Source organism: Canis lupus, chromosome 10 (assembly GCF_003254725.2).
Source record: "Canis lupus dingo isolate Sandy chromosome 10, ASM325472v2, whole genome shotgun sequence".
In the NCBI taxonomy this organism is placed as follows: domain Eukaryota; kingdom Metazoa; phylum Chordata; class Mammalia; order Carnivora; family Canidae; genus Canis; species Canis lupus.
The window spans coordinates 38,737,128-38,742,970 of NC_064252.1; positions in this window are offsets into that span (position 1 = coordinate 38,737,128).

Here is a 5,843-nt window from a genome sequence, read left to right on the forward strand (position 1 = left end):
ACAAGCATGAATGGGTCCCTTGGATCCCCTCCCTCATGGAGCCACATACAAAGAGAATAGCACCTTCTATCCGACTTTGACAAATGCCGGGGGAAGATTTACCAGTAGCAGCAGCTGTACCTGTAGACAGGTAGACAGACACTGGTTTCATACCTGAGCAAGTTTACTGAATGACTTTGCAGAGCTTCACTGATGCTGAGGACAGCTTTTCCCACCCTCCTATTGCACCTGGGTTTTTGCCAAGATTTCCCAGGATCCAGAGCATTAAACACCACCCTGCTGACATACTTCAGCTGTGAACCAGAGGCACACCAAGGGGCTGTGTGAGAAGCTTGGTGCAAAAAGGGAAGGGAAATGACAGGTAGGAGATGGCGCTCACCCCTTACTAGTCATGTTCTACAAAAGGGCAATGTTGGCAAGATACTAACACACCATTGTCTTTTAGACATGTCAGAAACAATACTTACTATAAATCCCCGAGTGGTCCTTAAAGTGAATTACTTGTCCTGGTTAGAAAGAAAAGGTTCTCAGTTCACCTAAAGAGGAATAGGGCATTTCAGATTCTGGTGTGATTAACTAAATCTCTAAAAGGTATTTGGCTCTCCTCTGAAAGCAGTTTCTGCAGGTGTCCAGAGCAGTTCTTGATAACAGCTGGTGGAAGTTCCCACACAATCTGTGCAGACCTGCTTTTCTCCTTTGGCTAATGTTCTGTCCATAGCATTCAGCAGGGGGAAAATGAGAATTTTCCCTTTGCCCGTGAAATGTCAATAGGTAAGGATTTTTTTTTCTTCCTTCATTAACAGAAATAATTTTGCCTTATAAAAAGTTCTTATTTCTCTTAGAACAGAGATAAAAGAACTGAGGTCTTTTATTTTCTAAAAATCTGCAACTTACACTTTAGTCATGTGTGTTGTGGTGTTGCGTTTTTCAGGAGTGTTCATGTTTTTCCTTAGAAGACTAATATCATTTTCAACAATTCAAGAGAAATCTGTTTTAAAGTTGCAGTCTTAAAGTAAGGTTTAATTTTTAATGTGAGTTTTAAAAAAATCAGATCAGAGAAAAAGCAATGATATAAGCCCACCTTTATTTTTGATAACAAGCTTTATAATCTTGCTATTTAAGGCACTGGTCATATAATGAAATTATGCAAGAAGAGAATAATAAAATGGGATATATTACCATTTTTGTTGTTCATTTTGTCTCATTTTAGGAAATGCTTTGAGCAAATTTTAGGTCACAAAAGAAATTGGCAAATAATTGACATGACAAGTTACCATCACCTTAACATCTAACTAGCATTGATTTGGCTGTAGTAGAATTACTCAGTTGAAGGTCATCATGAATCTTGGTCTGATCTGTTGAAAGTAGTAAATTTCTCTCTACCATTTTCCTGCACTGCGCAAATCATGTTGACTGGCTCCACGGGCAGGTGACCCCTGCCAGGGAGGGTCGCGTGCTCAGAATGTCCCATGAGGACAGAATTCTCGTGGACCCACTCATGGGAGTTCAGCAAGACTCAAAGAAGTACAAGTTGAATGTATCTACCATTGACTGAGGGGGGGGGGGGGGTGTCCCGAGAGCCCCCAGCAGCCCGCCTCTCTGTTTGAATCTGAACTACCTTCTAATGCGAATTGAGGGCAATTAGCATTCTCAGAAACACAATCAACAAACCCTACCACTTCCTTTCTTACTGTTGTCCCACTTGTGATGAAAATAACCCAGGAGGGAAAGACAACTTACAGCTCCTCTTTCTTCTGGTCTTTCCTTACTTTAAAAATAGTGTTGGTAGGGTGTGCCTGGGTGGCTCAGTGGTTGAGCATCTGCCTTTGCTCAGGTCATGCCTGACCCTGGGGTCCTGCGATCAAGTCCAACCATGGTGCTCCCCACAGGGAGCCTGCTTCTGTCTCTGCCTTTCTGTGTCTCTGTGTCTCTCATGAATAAATAAATCAGTAATATCTTTAAAAATATATAGTGTTGGTAGAATGAATATTCATGTAGGAAGAAGTGAAATAAAACCCAGTAGATTTAGGTTTGTATAGCATTTCCATTGTTCTGTTATGAAGGAAATATACATGTATGAGCTATGTAATCTGAATTGGATTATTTTGGAGATTTCAAATATGAGTTAAATCCTTATATTTGCATTTAAAACCAGCATTGTACAATATAAGTATGAACAGTAAAATTCATGCTAATAATGTAATATTGCCATCTTCCTTTACAATGACATTATATAGCAGATGATACCATGACAAGTTGAGAGACCACAAAAAAAAAGGAAAAAACTCTATATTTATTTTAATACTGTCAACAGGACCTTATTCCTCTCTTTTGAACAAGAAGTTCTACATTTTCATTTTTGTACTGGACCCACAAATTCTGTAGCCAGCTGCTCTCAGCCCCAGGGTAGAAAAATTCATTCAAGCAATCACTCCCAACAGCTTATTTGCAGTAGAAAATAGGCTGATGTTGATTAGAAGGGAGTATTTGGTCCTTTAAAAGTTGAAGTTGTAGAATAACTAGGAGTCAGCCCAGGAAGTGGAGTCCTGTGGGGGCGGGAGGGGGCGGTTTGCAGTGGGCCAAGTTCAGACCCAGTTCCCAAATGCCTGCCAGCTGCAGAGGCACATGTGACATTGACACTAAGGCCTCTAATTCCTGTTCTGTCCCTCCCTGCGCACCCAGAACCTCCCTGCCTCCCCGCAGAGAGCCCCCAGGGGCCCTGGGCATTGCCAAAGAGGGGAGTGTCCTTGTGATCCCACAAGCGGCTGCCAGCTTTTGCTCCCCTGTGGCATCCACCAAACTCTTTCTCACCAGCTCCAGATCTCTCTCTGTCCAGGCCAGCTGCTCCTGATGCTGCTTGGACAAGCCTCACTATTTACTATAGCAATACTGTTTCTGTTGCAAATTAAAGACACATTAAGGAACGAGATTCATTGGGTCTTGCTCCCGTGGTTCAAAGGACATTACAAGAACTCCATGGGTCTCCACCTCCCATATCTGTTCTCCTCTGGGCTGGCTTTACTGTGGCCCCAGTTCTTGTCAAATCACCTGGGCCCACTCCAGAATGATGGATGGCATCAGAGTTTCTAGAAGTAGCTCCTCCCAAACTCTGCACGTTAGCAAGCTCCCCTGGACATGCTTGGGCCCACTAAGTTTGGGAGCCTCTGCCTTATGGGCTCCTGCCACTCTGACAGCTTTGACTGCCAGCCTTTCCAGCCAGACCACGTTGGTCTCTCCTCCTTCCTCAGCATCCTTGGTAAATCCACCCAGGTGGAAACACGAGGTGAGTGGTGCTGGCCTGTGCTTGCCAGGATATGATCTACAGCTCTGAAACATCAACAAGTGATTGACTTCTCTGCATTCTGGAAGGTTTGCCTAAAGAATGTAGGCACTCACATCTTACCCAAAAGCAAGACCTTCTGAGTCATTGTGGCTTCTAAAATACATAACCCAAGAGGGGTGCCTGGGTGGCTCAGTGGGTTAAGCATCTGACTCTTGATTTCAGCTCAGCTTGTGATCTTGGGATCATAAGATGGAGCCCCACTTCTGGCTCTGTGCTCAGGGGGAGTATGCTTGGGATTCTCTCTCTCCCTCTTCTTCTGCCCCTCCCCTCTGCTCTCTTGCTCTCTCTTTAATAAATAAATAAATGTTTAAAAAATAAAATGTAGAACTCAAGAAAGTCAAATGACTTTGTAACTGCAGCACATTTGATTAAACAATGCATTAAGGAAAGCACAACGTGGCGTCATAGCATCCCCCAACTTCTGAGACACCAGCACTGTGAGGCATCCAGTGTGTGTGAATGCTGTTTTGTTTTCTATCTCAGGGTGAAGGAGCAGATGCGCCTTTTGTTGTTATTAGAAGAAAATGAAAGCAACGGACTGGAGCTAGAAGGAGCTGAAGGCCTAATTTGTCATGAGTGGCCTGGGAAAAGGCAACCCGATGCACACCCTTCAGGGTGGAGGGCTAAGATAATCTGTATGTTGAAACTCTCGCCTCGCAGAGCATGCTTTGAAACCTCTTTTTATTTTATCAGCCCTCACTGTCCAAGGCTTTGATCTCATGAAATCATCAAGTCTTTCCAGGAAGAAAATACAAATTCCTTCATTTCCCTTTCCTCCCAGGAATGGTTCCCAATGGTCTAGGCCCTTTACCTTGTACTTGGCTGCTGTAGTTCCCCAAACTTTCCTTTCCTTCCATTGCATGAATCATTTAAACTCCCCTGTAGGCTTTAGTCATGGCAGTTCTAAGCCCCCAGTGAGACCCTAGAGAATGTGCTGTATCCTATTAAGAGCAATAGGCATGGCCAGAAACTTAGGCCAGCTTCAGCCCCTAGCTTCCTTGCCTTGAATCAGGCTGGGCCATCATGAATGCAGCAGGACCTGAGAGCCCAAGCTCTGGCACCAGGCTGCTGGGGTTGGGACCTCAACTCCTCCTGGTGTTCACTTGGGTGAACAACTGAAATGCTTGAGGCCTTACATTTTTCTTTCTAAAAAGTGGAGGCAGTAAGGATAACTTCCCGCCCCCTGGCTTCCGGTTTGCAGGGAGCCCACTGCACTGGTGGCCCACTGAAGTTTGGAGGGGGCAGGGCTAGTCTAGAGGCTGTAATGGAGTTAAGTGCCTGGCACATAGTAAATGCTCTTTACTTGCTAGCTATGATAGGTTAAGCACCTAGCAAAAGTGTCCAGCATATATAGCACATTTTAAGTGCTTTGTTTAAAAAGTTCATTTATTTCTTTTAGTAATCTCTACACCCAACATGGGGATCAAACTCACAACCCCAAGATCAAGAGTTGCACATGCTTTACCACCTGAATCAGCCAGGTGCCCCATATATAGCACATTTTAAATAAACATTATCTGTTTGTTGACTGTGTTATTTACATTTAAATGATATTTGGATATTGTTTATATTAATACTATTAATATCAATTAATATTAAATATTTAAGTTTTATATTTGTTCCTCTAATTGAGGGTGACAAAAGATGGGATCACTTGATAAGATGGGATCAGAAAGGCATGCTGTGGAGAAGTGAGGAGGAGGCTGCTTTTGTATGATTTCACATGCACTAGATTTTTTTTTTTTTTTACTGTGTCTGACATCTTTCATTCTCTTTTATGAGGTTTTTTTTTTTTTTTAGTCCTTTTTTCCTTTTTTCTCTCTTCTGAACTGTTTAATACAAATTTGTCTGATCTATTGTTAAATACATCCATTAAGTTTTTCATTTTAGTTATTGTCCCTTTTATTTCAAGTATTTCCATTTGATTCTATTTTACAGTTTCTACTTGTCTGTTTACAGTCTTCACCCTGTCATCTAATTTCATGACATTTTAATCATAGTTATTTTTAAATCTCTGTCAGGGTAACTCTGATATTTGAATCTCCCTTGGCTCCATAATTATTGCCTGATTTTTTTTTAACTTTTTATTTGAAATAATTGTAGACCTAGAATTGCAAAGATAAAACAGAAAATTCCTATAACCCCTCCAATCAGCTTCCAGTGTTAACACCTTGAACAACCACAGTACAAGTTTCAAATCTAAGAAATTAACATCAGCACAATCCTGTTAACTAAATGATAGGCATCTTCTGGATTCCCCCCTAGTTTTTGTCCTACTGGCCTTTTTTATTCTAGGATCCAACCAGGATTGGCCCCTGTGTGGGGTCCTCCTGTCTCCTGAGTCTCCTACAGTCTGTGACAGCCTTTGATTCTGTCCTTGTCTTTCGTGACCTTACACTTTAAAATGTACTGGCCAGGCATTTTATTTATTTATTTTTAAAAGATTTTATTTATTTATTCATGAGAGACAGAGAGAGAGAGACAGAGAGAGAGAGAGGCA